Source organism: Schistocerca serialis, chromosome 8 (genome assembly GCF_023864345.2).
Source record: "Schistocerca serialis cubense isolate TAMUIC-IGC-003099 chromosome 8, iqSchSeri2.2, whole genome shotgun sequence".
NCBI lineage: Eukaryota > Metazoa > Arthropoda > Insecta > Orthoptera > Acrididae > Schistocerca > Schistocerca serialis.
The window spans coordinates 300396344-300412329 of NC_064645.1; positions in this window are offsets into that span (position 1 = coordinate 300396344).

Here is a 15986-nt window from a genome sequence, read left to right on the forward strand (position 1 = left end):
GCCCAGTGAACTGGCAAATCGGCCCTATTTTCGTGTACAAGGTTCTGCTGAGCAGTTGGTAAACTGTGTTGAAGGTATTAGGGTGCGGTACCACTTTTGGGCCTGTGCCAAACAGGAAGTTTACATTCCTGTGATGGGACGGATGTAGCTGGTCCAAGTAAGTAAATTGAATGTGGGGATGGAAAGACAGGATAAGAAAGGGAGAGAACATTATGCAGAAACAGTGACGTTAAGTGAAACTGTGTACCAGAATGGAATTCGAACCTGGCATCTCCTGCTTATTGCGCAGGTGCGGTAACCAGTGCGCCACCTGGAACTCAGCGCCATCGCTACAGCGCGGACTAGCTCGGTGCGCCTTACGGCAGATCGACATTCCCATCGAACGCCACTGATCCACAGTCCCTTCCATTTCCTTCAAGTTCGCTACTCTGAAATTGCCACCGGAAACTGGACGTATTTCTGCATCCACACTGAGGAAGGTGGATCCATTACCCAGATAGCGTATCAATTATTTGTATGCGTGGTGTCTGTTCTTTTGGGCACGTGTACTGGTCCGGGATTCGAACCTGTGATCTCCTACTTACTCGGCAGATACTAGGCAGATTCGCACACCAGGAGGATCCATTGCCCAGGTAGGTGCACCAATTATATGTGTGCATTCACATAATTGATACCCCTAGCTCGGCAATGAATCCACTTTGGCCGGCCGGTGTGGCCGAGCGGTTCTAGGCACTTCAGTGTGGAACAGCGCGACCGCTGTGGTCGCAGGTTCGAATCCTGCCTCGGGCGTGGATGTGTGTGATGTCCTTATGTTAGTTAGGTTTAAGTAGTTCTAAGTTCTAGGGGACTGATGACCTCAGACGTTAAGTTCCATAGCGCTCAGAGCCATTTGAACCATTTTTTTTAATCCACTTTCTTCAGTGTGGCTGCAGATAACTTGGAGGAAATAGCGGGGAATGCGGATAGGTGGCACTCGATGAGAATATGTATCGACTGTGAGGCGTACAGAGATAGTCTTCACAGTAGGGATAACGCTGTGTCCTGGATGGCGCAGTGGTTAATGTACCTGCCTAGTAAGCAACAGATCCTGGGTTCAAATCCCAGTCCGTTACATATTTTCACTCTTAGCTGCCGACTCCGTGTAATGTCCGCATGCTGCTGACAGCAGTGATACCCTCCATTTCCGCTCTTTTGTTCCTATCTCCAGCATCAATTTATGTAAATTATGTCACAGATGCGGGTTTTGTGTGGTGTCTTTTCGATACCACGCATTCATATAGTCCATGAATATTTTAGACATCAGTAGTACAGGGTACTCCGCAACTTGATGTGGTTACATCAAGGGTATCCAGGAAAAGGGTGCCAATATACCAGTTTATTGAGCAGTGAGCAATGTTAGAGCCCAACTCAGCGGTGTCACAGTTGTGGGAAAGTGTACAGTAAGGAATCAAAGAAAATTATAAGGAGGAATTTTATAGTTTTGCATTTGAATGACTTCCCAGTAAGTTTGAAACTATTCAAACAGAGTGAAAAACAGGCAACGATAATAGTATCAGACGAGATATTTTAGTAAGTATACCCTTTAAGGATGATTTGCTTGTTGTAGTTATCAACAAAAGCATAACGAGGATAATGGAATGTAGTCGAATTAAGTCGGGTGATGCTGAGGGAATTAGATTAGGAAGCGAGACACTTAAAGTAGGAAAGGAGTTTTGCTATTTGGGGAGCGAAATAACTGATGATGGTCAAAGTAGAGAGGATATGAAATGTAGAATGGCAATGGCAAGGAAAGCGTTTCTGAAGAGGAAAGATTTGTTAACATGGAGTATAGATATAAATGTCAGGAAGTCGTTTCTGAAAGTATTTGTATGGAGTGTAGCCATGTATGGAAGTGAAACGTCGACGATAAATAGTTTAGACAAGAAGAGAATAGAAGCTTTCGAAATGTGGTGCTACAGAAGAATGCTGAAGATTAGATGGGTAGATCGCATAACTAATGAGGAGGTATTGAATAGAATTGGGAAGAAAAATAGCTTGTGGCACAACTTGACTAGTAGAAGGGACCGATTGGTAGGACATGTTCTGAGACATCGAGTGATCACCAACTTAGTATTGGAGGGCAGCGTGGAGGGTAAAAGTCGTAGAGGGAGACTAAGCAGATTCAGAAGTATGTAGGCTGCAGTGAGTACTGGGAGATGAAGATGCTTGCACAGGATAGAGTAGCATGGAGAGCTGCATCAAACCATTCTCAGGACTGAAGACCACAACAACAACCACTACAGTCATTTTATTAGGAGCCAGTAACGGCAAGCAGTGAGTGGGAGTTGCCAGGAGCACTGTACCACGGAGCCTTTTGTGTTTTGCCAGATGCAATGGACAGCTGAGCCTTTGACGATATTTTTTGTGTGTGATTAAGTAAGCCAGTAACGTGAGGCACTAAGTACTGAAGTAGGAAAGGTAGAAAGCTGACATGCCGCGTCTTGTGAAGCAGCACGTCTGTTCCACTGATGGTGCAAGAATTTTCTGTGTGCTTCGTTTATACTGTTCGCAGGGGATGCAACTGTCATCTGGAGGAAGACCTTAAATGTAATATTTAATACTCTGGTAGTAGAGAGGTACAACCCAAAGACGTAATATTTTGGCAAAGAAGAATATAACTTGAAAATAGAGAGAAGGTACTATAACCTAGAAATAGAGGAGTAAAACCCAGAGATGTAATATTCTGATAAAGAGTAATATAACTTGAAAACACTGGGAAGATAAGGTAACAAATTCGGGTTTGGAATAAACTACATAAATTTATAACTGTTGAGCTGAATATAATTATAGAGGATTTTATGTTCCCTTACATTACAAAAATGTATTGTGCTTGTGTGCCTTACGTGTGTATCGGAACAGTCATCTAAGAAGAGGACTGACCAAATTGTTCTCAGAATTCCAAGAAGGCTAAGGATAACACGGTAGTCGCAGAAGAGAAGATAATCGGCTGCTAACCAGGATGTTATATCTATGTACGCTGTCAGCGAAGTAATTACTTATTTATATATTTATTTATGCATTTATATTACCTGGCAAGATTAGGGCCTTCAGGCCCTCTCTTACACCTAACCAGGCATACTCAGATTCAACAAATTTCAGTTTCTACAGAACATTAAGGACATATAACATGTTATACAGTATTAATATTAAAGAAAATAATAGAGATTATAGAAGTAGTACAATGATAATTATAACAATCAAAATATAATTATAACAATCAATAATAATAATAATAATAATAATAATAATAATAATAATAGTAATGACTCTGTATATGAAAGTAATTACTCATAAGCTGCGCCAATGGCCATTACATCCTGCGTGCTCAGCTACACCAAGAGGATTGCGATAAGCATCTCTGGACACCTGAAGAAGCAATGACATGTGCATGCACAATTTATTAACCACATGTATTAATAAACAATTTATTGTAATCTTCCAGTGTTAGTTTATATAAAAACGTTCGTAGTACTATGTTTATCAGCCTAAATGCTGTTTGTGTGTTAAATATTAATCCAAATGCTCATTCCCAAAAGGTCAATCAGCCTGACAAACCAATTTGTTCACTTTTAAGAGATCATTTGAGCCTAAATATGTTTGGAATACGTTGACATTATGTCACCCATAAGTAATAGTTTTAAAAGGCAAAGAGCCAAGTACTCAACTCTTCATTTTCGAGAAGTCGAGGAGCTGTAATGTACATGTGATACAATTGTTTATTGCTAATTAGTTCTTTTGGTAGGTGGGGATTTTGAGTCTCATGGTGATTATGTGAACTTTATTCTAGTACTTACAATGTATCTATGTACTGCTGTTTGAGGTCAAAACGATCGAACAGCCAATGTTACGTGCATGAGAGGACGAAATGGGTGACCGGAGAGGCGGTTACTGAAGGGAGCGAGACGACCTAGATACACTTGGGCCTGACGAGGACGAGGGTCCATATACCTCTATGGTGACGACTGAATCAACTTTAGTTATATCGATCTAACCTCAACGTGTTTCAGCGTGCTTGGACTGTTTCATTTTTCTCCAATGACTTCACTTTGATAGTAAGCAGAGGTGAGATTGTGGCTGCGTCAACGAAATCAAATTATCTCCAGTGATGACTTGTCCCTCAATGATACAAATTTATTCGTTGCCAGGATCTTTATGTTTATAAACATATATGTAGAAATGAAGAATAAAGATGTAGTATCCCAATAAGGTTAGTTTTATTTCAAAAGCTTTGAGAGTTTTCACGTAAAAAATTTGGAGGCACTATTTTTCAGAAATCCGTTACCTTGTTGTGTTGTCCACACAAGGACATACCACACCAACAAACAACACTTTCTTGGAACTATTTCTGCCTACATGTGTCTCAGGTGCACTGAGATTAAACTAGCATATGACTCTGAATTCCTTCATTATTTGTGTGTGAATATGTATGTCAACATGCCACTGACCTCAGTGTCTATGTGGTTGACTCATGAAGAAATAAACTTATTCTGCTGATCATTAAAACTATGAGAAGCCTGTTAAGACGATAAAACAGGGACTTGAGAACTTTACAATAATGGACAACATGTATGGCATGATAGTCATTCTTTGGATTACTTATCTTTAACCTACAAATCGTGATGCACTTCTGCGACGAAAACTCTGATGACTCGATTAACATTAACCCTTCAGATTATGTGTCACTCTAAATATCCAATTAGTGGCCAGAGAAGCTATTGTTATGAAGGGCGTGTCTTCCCGATAACAGTGACTTGCATTTGTTCTGTTGTTTTATCTGCAGGAACTTTACAATTGCTTTTACGTGTTGCCAGAAATTTGCCTGTAGGACCATTTCGAAGGATTACTAGTGAAATCATCTTGATGAGCTCTTTCAGCGATGTTGCAACTTCTATATGGTTGTAGGGTTATGATACTTTCTCAAACATAATTAATAATTTATGGTACGATCTTGAGGCATACCATCAGTGATGTTGCATCTTATACACATTTGTAACTTTATAATATTTAATTACGTGTAAAGCAATGAATAATCTCGTACCGTATGAGAGTGTCAATGTTTAATGTCACAACTTCGACACTAATTTACAAATATGTAGCTGAATCTTTTACACGGTGATGCATGTGTTATTACATACAGTATGAGTATTCGTCGGATGTTTTTGATGCTTATGAACTTAGCTTCTTACACTTTTTCGAATGTGGCCATGATTATGTTTTTAATGATTTACAGGTATGTAAATCACTCTGATCATATCTCGACAAAACATTTACAGATCTATCTTCTTGTGTTTTTGATGTCAATTATATCTGTATAAACCTATGATAGTGTGCTTTTATGTGCCTATTTGTTCCATGTATTTGTCATTAGCCAAGTACTAGGATACCTTTCTAAACGAAAGAATGATTCGCTATTGTGATGCAGCAAGTGTGAAAGAGTAACAAGTAACTGTGAAATTAGTTTTTAGTATATTTGAACAAGAGCTATCTGAGTGTGTTTGGGGATCTCAAAGTTTTACATTCATTTATTAATATTGTAAAATAAATGAGTACAGGTGTGGGATATTTTCTAAGCTAGTGTTTTCCTTTACTTATAACTAATCAAAATAAATTTACCCTTACATCAGTGCACAGTGAATGTATAAGAAGGCTTTTGAGTACTTTTGTATGTGTATTTCCATGCTTGCCACCTTGGAATCATGTCAATCCTTTCCACCCATACTATGTGTCGTGATAATCATCAATCGATGATCGTGCAACACAAAAATAAAATAAAAAAAGCACCAGTTGCTCAACAAAAATGTTTGTGATGTACTTGTGGTGCAGTATAGTCAGAGCACATCTACATTGGTATCCATTTGAAAATGATAAGAAGGTGATATTACAAGGCAGTTTATTTCCAAACTGTCTGGTAACATCCTTTGTTGTTCAATAAGCACGTCCTAGTAGTAAGTTAAGTAACATCACTAACACTTCATGAAAACTGCAAGCAATGTTCACTAATATCAATGACTGCACCTACAATTATTTCTGAATCTTACTTTCTCTTAATACAGTCAGGGGGTCTTGTTATTTAGGCAGGCTTGTGGCTTATAGATGGCTCATGAAATGGAACTTAACTTAGTGGAAGAGATTAATGAGAAAGTTGTTTGCTACTGAGATCCATTTTCTGTGCAAGTAACAAACAAGGACAGACTGTCGACCATGTCCAACCGGCAGGAGTGTCCACAGGTGTTCAGTGTGCCATAAAATTAAAATGTGCAATAAATGAAAATGAATTCCATTTGACTAAGATAAGAATGTGAAGTGCTGGCGAAAACACATGCCTAATGATTGTGAGAGCAACTGTTACTTCAGCCGGGGGGCTGCTGGCATATTTGTTCAGATTCCAGTAAGGGGATGGCTGATTGGCTCTTAGTAATTATTACGCTTCTAGCGGTGGGTTTCTGCATGTGCCTAAGTGTAAGGCTTTTGACAAGCCATTATTGAGATTTCCTGCCTTGTTCTCCATGCCATGGCTGAAATAGAGTTTGTTGTGTAACCATAACAAAATCATCAACTATAGCGATGTTTAAACTTGATAATTATATTATCATTGGTTAGAGGGTCCCAGGAATTAACCTGTGAGGAGTCCTTGTGACTCTGGGTCAATGATAGTGAAACACGTCGTTGCCTGTCACCTGCAACCGTAATACGTTGTAGGATCTAGGTCGGTGCGAAATATCGTCGACCCCAAAAAACAGTTTCTCAACTCACAAAAGCATGGAGGAAAGCTCAGCAGAACTACTACCCCAGGTGGTACCCAAACCACCGTCGCCTTGGACGACGCATGCAGGCCTTCCGAGTCCAGGGAGCCTCCACCAACATCGTTGGAGATATAGGAGACTCCCGCAAAAATGAAGCACAAACGCCCAAATTACTTGGCCACGTTTAATGCCAACTCACTTCTGAAGGCTGGTAGACTAAAATAACTTACAGATATCCTGCAGCAACATAAGATACTAATTGAACAGATTCAAGAAACAAGTTTCAGATATGAACATGCTCTTGAGTCCGAGGGCTACAGAATATTTAAAGGTACGAGATTTGTAGCCAACAAGAAAATTCTTGAATCCATCATAGACTTTAGCTCACCAACTAGCCGAGTATCTACTACTTTTTCCGAAGCACAAACAAAGTTTACAGCATTGTGAATATCCATATACCTACCAACCAGGCAAACAAAAGAGATCCGAAAGGAACGGATGAATTTTGGGAAGAACTAGAAGACCTCCTATCCAAGATCCCAGACAAACATATCATCATCCTGACTGAAGATTTCAGTGCGCAACTTAGCAATTAGAGAAAATCCCAAGACATAAAAGAACCAACTGCAATAGAGAGAGACTCGTGGAATTGTGTAAAGCTTTCAACCTAGTCATGAAATCAACTGCATTCAAACACTTGCCAAGAAAACAGAAAACTTGGTCATGCCCAAATCCGAATCTTGGAGAATATCAAACTGATCACGGTGCCATCACCCGAAAACCAGAGCGAGATGTCCAGAATGTTAAAGTTCTGAGGAATGCCAGTTTGGATTCAGATCACTATCTTTCAAATATTAAAATTAAGCTAATTCCAAGAAATTCCAGAAAAACACAGGCAAAGAAGATAGACAGATTTGACATGAAAAGCTAATGTCCAATCGAGAATTCTCTTGTAAACTTGAAAGCTTAGATTCAGAGTGCTCGGAAGAATTGTAACAAGCCCTGGTCAGAACAGCAAAGGAAACTGTTCCCCTTCTGAAACCGAAGGAGCTTGCTTCGTGCAACGACGATTGTGAGGCAGCAGTGAAGCAAAGACAGCATGCGTGTCAGAGATGAAATGCCAAGAAAATTGAAGCTAACTAAACTAACTTCATGGATGCTAGAAAATACGCTGCAAAGATCATACCGGGAGTGAAGCGTACATTTGGGAAAATGTAGTTGTCAGAAATTGAAGAAGACTTCCAGAAGACAAATACACGAAACTTCTACAGAGCCACTAAGGTCGATCCCACCAAGTACAATCTCCAAGCCTACACTTCAAAGCTCCAAATGGGAAGCTGGCTCACAATGATAAAGACAACTGCAAGATATTAGCGAATTATTTTACAGCTCTTCTGAATTGTGAATCTCCAAACTCCACATTCCCCTTTACCGAGTATGTAGAAGTACACTAAAATTTATCATCATCCACGAATGAAGAAATCAAGCTAATTATTCACTAGCTTGAAAACAACAAAGTGCTAGGAGAAGATTCTATAATTTCTGAGCTTTGGAAGTAGGCAGGGGATAAGGCAGTAGATAAACTAACAGAAATTATCAGCCAGATTTGGGAAACTGAAAGACTCCCACATGGCTGGAATTCTGCTCTAAGTCATCCTCTTCATAAGAAAGGCGACAGAACTGTCGTGGTATCTCTCTTATATCAACAACCTATGAGATTCTGTCGAAAGCTCTGCAAACTCGGACAGAAGAATAGCTGGATCCACAGCTGGGAGAGTATCCAGGAGGTTTCAGGAAGGGCCGATCATGTGTCGAACAGATAATGAACCTTAAATCCAGCCTTTCGTACCTGAAGCTCAGGAACAATAATGCACCAAATGTCGATTTCCCGCACACAGACAAATAACTCCTGCAAAATTCCTCTCACATCAAACCAATTGAAATTTCTCGCCAGTTTGCTACCAGCACAATCGGGTGATGAGTGGGAGGTCCGGACCTCAATGTGTAAACTCTGTTCACAGTAGCCTACTTTATTATAATACCAGTATAAAATAAACAGTGAATGATTAAATGCTACAGTTGCATGAACTGGTCATGGCAAACATTAAAGACATTCATTAACCTAAAATAAGTGCAATTTTTTTTCTTCGATGTTAATTTCAAAATATACCATGGCAGCAATGAAAGCCAATTAAGGACAATATAAAATTAATCTATTACCCACAGCTACCGCTCGGTAGCTGCACAATGTTCTTTTGTATGCACATAAATTTAGTAAGGATCAGATCAGTTTATGAAAATTTGAAATCAGTGAACAACCTATTCACGCACATCTGATGTAATTTCTCAGACAGCAAAACAAATTAAGTTACTTAATACCTGTTGAAATTCAATCCAACAGGGCCATCTTAGATGCCCATATTACTAATCATTAATTAATATAATAAAGACAAATAATAAGGAAGCAAATACAGGATAATAAGAAATTAGATTAGCCAAACAGTTCGAGTTTATCAGGTAATCCAGTAATAAAATATTATTCTTACTAGAAATAACTTGAGAATCTACCATGCTCTCTTAAAGCAGCAGTATTTGCGACTGCAAAATGTTAACTGGGATTCGATGGCCCCTTTACATAACAGACAGTACTTCACTTAAACCACTGAATACTTTTAAAAATGGTCTAGTAATTATTGCAGCACAGCCTTGAATAAGGCACAAATTTTTAACAGTGTTAGTGCTTAAATGAAATGCAATAACTCCCAGGTATTAATATTAATATACCCAGCTGGCCAAATCCATAAGTGTATCATGAAGAGCATTTAAGGTTTCTTACGATAAACGTCAATACAAGAACCGTCTTAAGAAGGATTGCATTTCATTTAATCTCTTAACACTTGTGGGGTACCGGTGGATTCCAACAACAATGTTCTTTGAAACGGATTAGTAGATTTGTCGTGTGTAGGAGAATTCCATTGTCGACACGAAGGCACCAGTGTGCAAGTTCTGCGTTCCCACATCTTATGTTTACTGTGGTTTCAGTATTTCCATTGCTTCTTTCCTCTCTGTGCTTCCGCGACAAGTAAACAATTTATTTATTGCAGTAGTATAGAAAGCAACAACGAAATAGAAATCCTACAACGTAATACTGCACGTAATGAGTGCAAAGGCGTTGAAAAATAATGATTTGTGAAATCGGTAACTGCAGCTGACCTAAATTGTATATTATTTAGCGTGGAAAGCATCGATCTGATAACCAGCATTTAGGTATATAGGTCAATTGTAGTTACCAATTCCAAACATTCCATGGTTCATTTTGCACATCGTATTTCCATTTATAGGTCAATTCTAGTTACCGATTCCAACCACTCTGTGGTTGAATAGTTAGCAACTATAACTAGAATTTACCTTCTATGTAGGTCAGTTGTAGTCACCGACTCTAATCATTATATCGTTCACAATTTAGGATGTTTTTGCAGAAGGTTCGTGCACTGAAATGTGATGGGATTTCTATAGTACCATTTCCTCTACGAAGTGCTGTGGAGAAGTTATTATTATAGGAATCGGTTTCTAAAATCGACAGCCTATAGAGTTCAGTTCCAGTTACAGATTATGCTATTTGATGCTTCATTAATTAGATCGTTTTCCCAGGACGTTTGTAAAATATAATACCATTTATGCACTCGTAATTGCTCTCTGATCGTCTGCGAAAAAGTTAATAATATTGGAATTGCTAACTAGAATTGACCTGATATATATGTCAGTTGGAGTTCTCCATTCGTGTATTTGCAACATTTTATGGGTATTCCATACTTATGTACTCTCCTGTTTTTTGGATTTAGTACGTTGGTTTTCCCATATTTCATGTTAGTATCTCATAATTGTTATAATTCACTTTATTTTTCCGTTGCTCTGTTGTAATTTATTTCTCCTCTCCCAAAACAACATTTTTCCTGCGCTATTTTACAATAGTCCGATTTGGCCATGCGAATTACTGTACTGCAGTTTAATGCTTCTGTGTCCCCCACTACTCGCATAAATTATGATAATGATTCTAATCACACATTCCTTTTTTAAATTCTTGTTCTTATTTATTTTCGTTATCTACAACTCGTTTAGATTTAATTCATGCGTAAATAATAATCGCCAAAATGTGAGTGTAATGCTACATTTGCCATGCTCAAAACAGAATCACAAGACCCGCTTGAGCAATTTGAAAGTTAGAAAACGAGCTAAATTAAGCTGCCTTCCAATAATGGGCGGTAACCTCAGTTTTGATAAACAGAAGCCGCCTGGCATCTTATCCAATAACAGGTGAGTAGTACACAATAATAAGAGCTATACTTTTAGTTTTGCTCATTATATATCGGTGACAGGATTCGCTGACGACTTTACTACCCTCAGTAAAAGTAATGAAGAATTACATCATATGTTGAATGAAGTTAACAGTCTAATCAATACGAAATACATATTGAGAGTAAACTGGAAAAAAGACAAAGGCAACGGGAATTAGTACAAATGAGAATGGCGAGAAATCCATCATCAGAATTCGTTAAACAGAAGAAGATTAGTTATTCTGTTAGCTTGCATGCTAAATAACTCATGATGGACGACACAAGGAGTAGATAAAAATCATACAAAGGCGGGTAAAGAGTGCTTTCCTGGCTAAGAGAAGTCTATTTGGTATCAAAAACATGCTTTATGTGAGGAACAAGTTTCTGATAACGTGTATTTGGATAACAGCATTGAATGGTGGTGAATCATAGAGAGGGGGTCGCAGCAGAAGTGAATCTAAGCGTTGGAGATACGTTGCTAGAGAAGATTATTGATAATTGGGTTGACTGAAAAGAAATTATTCTACGGAATAGAAGGAATTGTCAAGGAGTAACTATCAGTTTCTCTACAAATATCAGTTTTCTGTCTGTCAGACGTTTTGCATCACTGGGTAAATGATAAAAATCTTTGTTGGCGCTATGTGCAACACTCGTTGTGCTAACGAGAACCTTAATATGGAGTAATGAATGACATTTTTTCTTCCGGTTTTGTAATTACGCAGATCGTTGTTCTTTCTGAATTGTAGTGGATTATATACAACTAACTTCGTAAGTTAATAAATAAATTGTTAAGCAGTAGTCTGAATGTCCAGCTCCTTAAACAGATATCTACAAAGTAATCATGGCTGAGCACCGCATATTTTTCTCACAGCACGTTCCTGCGCAATGAAGATTTTCTTTCTTAAGTACGAGTTACCTAAGAACAATATTCTGTATTACCATCATGGCTGAAAACACGGTTAACATGTCAACCTACTTATTGGTCTCTCTGCAATATTTGCAATGGTTCTAAGTGCCAATGTGGGTGAACTAAGTCATTTTGGAAGTTCAAAAATTTGCTTTTTCCAGTTTAAATTCCCATTGATATGCACACACAAGAATTTTGAAGTTCCCACATATTTATAGCTTCGTCAACATGTCTTACACTTATCATTAATGTTGTGCCATAGTTGTGTACCACAGAATACATCTTTCCTTTTTTTTAAATTGAGGTTGGGAGCATTTGCGGAAAACTAGTCAATGATGCTTTTCATGAAGTTTTGTTTACCATTTCTTCTCTTTCTGTATATATGCTTGAAATCATTACAATACTAGTATCATTTGCAGAAATGACTAACTCTACTGTGGACCAAGGACTGAGCCATAGATAAAAGGATAGGTGATATCTCCCCAGCCACAAAAATGTCCTGGAGAATATTGTTAGATTACTAAGTACCACTTTCTGCAATCTTTTTGTTATATATGACACCATCCATTAGGTGTTTATACCATTACTCCCACAAAACCTCAGTTCACCAAGGAGAATAGTGCGATTCAGTCAAATGCCTTAGATAGGTCACAGAAAATATCTGCCAATGTTAATATATTATTTAATGTTCATAAAATCGGGTAAGTGGACATGTAAATGGCATTCCCTGTAGAGCAGCCCTTCTGAAACCCAAACTGGTTTTCTGAGGATATTATTTTTGCTTGGTTATGATACTATTCTTTAATACCACAAATCCTCAAAAATATTGGTAAATGGTGTCAAAAATGAAATAGGTGAGTAGTTATTGACATCTCTCATATCGCTTTTCTGAAAGAGGCGTTTAACTCCAGCATATTTCAGTCTTTCTGGAAAAATGCATTGAGTTAGTGATGCATTACATATTAATGGTAAAACTATACCTCTTATATGGGAACAAATATTTAATACTCTATTGGAAACACGATAGGAAACACGAAATACTAACACGAATTCTTTACAGACGAATGGAAAAACTAGTAGAAGCCAACCTCGGCGAAGATCAGTTTGGATCCCATAGAACCACTGGAACACGTGAGGCAATACTGACCTTACAACTTATCTTAGAAGAAAGATTAACGAAAGGCAAACCTAAGAATCTAGCATTTGTAGACTTAGAGAAAGCTTTTGACAATGTTGACTGGAATACTCTCTTTCAAATTCTAAAGGTGGCAGCGGTAAAATACAGGGAGCGAAAGGCTATTTACAATTTGTACAGAAACCAGATGGCAGTTATAAGAGTCGAGGGACATGAAAGGTAAGCAGTGGTTGGGAAGGGAGTAGGACAGGGTTGTAGCCTCTCCCCAATGTTGTTCAATCTGTATATTGAGCAAGCAGTAAAGGAAACAAAAGAAAAATTGGGACTAGGTATTAAAATTCATGGAGAAGAAATAAAAACTTTGAAGTTCGCCGATGACATTGTCATTCTGTCAGAGACAGCAAAGGACTTGGAAGAGCAGTTGAATGGAATGGACAGTGTCTTGAAAGGAGGATATAAGATGAAGATCAACAAAAGCAAAACAAGGATAATGGAATGTAGTCTAATTAAGTCGGGTGATGCTGAGGGAATTAGATTAGGATATGAGGCACTTAAAGTAGTAAAGCAATTTTGCTATTTGGGGAGCAAAATAACTGATGATGGTCGAAGTAGAGAGGATATAAAATGTAGGCTGGCAATGACAAGGAAAGCGTTTCTGAAGAAGAGAAATTTGTTAACATCCAGTATTGATTTAAGTGTCAGGAAGTCATTTCTGAATGTATTCGTATGGAGTGTAGCCATGTATGGAAGTGAAACATGGACGATAAATAGTTTGGACAAGAAGAGAATAGAAGCTTTCGAAATGTGGTGCTACAGAAGAATGCTGAAGATTAGATGGGTAGATCACATAACTAATGAGGAAGTATTGAATAGGATTGGGGAGAAGAGAAGTTTGTGGCACAACTTGACCAGAAGAAGCGATCGGTTGGTAGGACATGTTCTGAGGCATCAAGGAATCACCAATTTAGTATTGGAGGGCAGCGTGGAGGGTATAAATCGTAGAGGGAGACCAAGAGATGAATACACTAAGCAGATTCAGAAGGATGTAGATTGCAGTAGGTACTGGGAGATGAAAAAGCTTGCACAGGATAGAGTAGCATGGAGAGCTGCATCAAACCAGTCTCAGGACTGAAGACCACAACAACAACATTGGAAACACTATCAAATCCAAATAAACTATTATTTTTTAGAGAATGTATAATTTTCTTAATTTAAAAAGGAGAAGCTGGGGTACACTCGTACGAATGAAGTTTATGAGACTGACTTTTCCAACATCTTGCTCAAATATTTCTCTTCAACTGTTTGTCCTCATGATTCCAACTGTATTTAAGAAGTGGTTATAAAATGCATCTGTTAACAGAGATTCATAATCTATAGCCCTTCAATTAATTAAAATAGCTATATTATCCTGTTCTCTGCTTGATTGTCTTGTTTCTTGTTTCACTAAATTCGATACACCCCTAAGTCCTATTTTTGACATTATGTCTCATGTTCCTTGATTTTTACTAACCTTTGAGCAGTTTTTGTATTGTGCACCTACTGTAGGATCTGTACTTGGTTTGGCCACAGTTAGAGTTCCATTTCCCTGTTACAACATACCTTAATCCCTCTAGTCGTCCATGGTTATTTCCATGGCTATTTAACATCCTTTCTAATTATCTTATGCGAAAAGCAGTTCCAAAATAATGTTATAAATTTATGATGGACTATATTATACTACTATTTAATTTATTGTAAATTTCACCCAAGGTCATCTCTTGTAATCTATTTTTTAAAAAATTGTCTGGTGTCATTAATTGTTTTAAATGATTTCTACTGAGAAGTATCCATACTATAAGACACTACGTGATTATTCCTAACAAGCTGTACATCGTGATCAGAGAGAGCATTTGTTACAGTAAATAGTTATTTTCTTTTATTCAGCTTCACATAAGAAAACATTATCAGTTATTGTCCCACTGTCTTCGTCCGCTTGTGTTGGGAAGTTATATATGGAGTCCAAACTGCAGGCTACAAATAAGGTTTACACATCAATTCTCCTATCACAACCCTTTTCAAAATTTACAATGAAACAGCACCCATTTATCACTGCTCGCTGCTTTCTGACAGAGCACAGTAATGAATAAAAATGCTCCATAAACAGTTCAAAATTTTCGTAAGGAATCAATATACAGGTACAGTTAAAAGTGGACTATTTTTCAGCGTTAGTTCACAAGCGCACACCTCTATGTGCCGATCACGGCAAAATTCAGTTGTTGCAGCGTTTATGAACTGATAAGAACAAGGGACAGGCTGACAGGACATTTGAGAAGACATCAGCAAATATCCCATATGGTACTAGAGGGGGTTGTAGATAGTAAAAACCGTAGGGGAATATAATAATGGGATTATATCTCAGATATAATACAGATCGTAGGATGGAAGTGCCGCTCTAAGGTGAAGAGGTTGGTACACGATAGGAACTCGTGGAAGGCAACATCAAACAAATCAGAAAACTGATGTCTCGCAAAAAAGGGACTGGTTGCTAGTATGAGAGAGCAAAGATACTCCTCTCTGAAGTCGTTCATGTTGCGCTATTGTGTGAGGTAGCTTGACTCTTAGTTTCGACCCCCTCATGCAGTGATGTCTCCCATCGTTTGTTCATAAAGTAAAGAAATTGTGACAAATGCCAATTACACAGACATTTTGCTGACTTTTCGATTACCGTACTATCCTCACTGCGCGGAAGTTGGTCTCTTAAGTATTGACTACCCCCGGTCACAAATTACATCAAATTGTGGCTCAGGTGAGCACAAAAAACTTAGATCGAGTCAGGGAGAGAGCTTGTA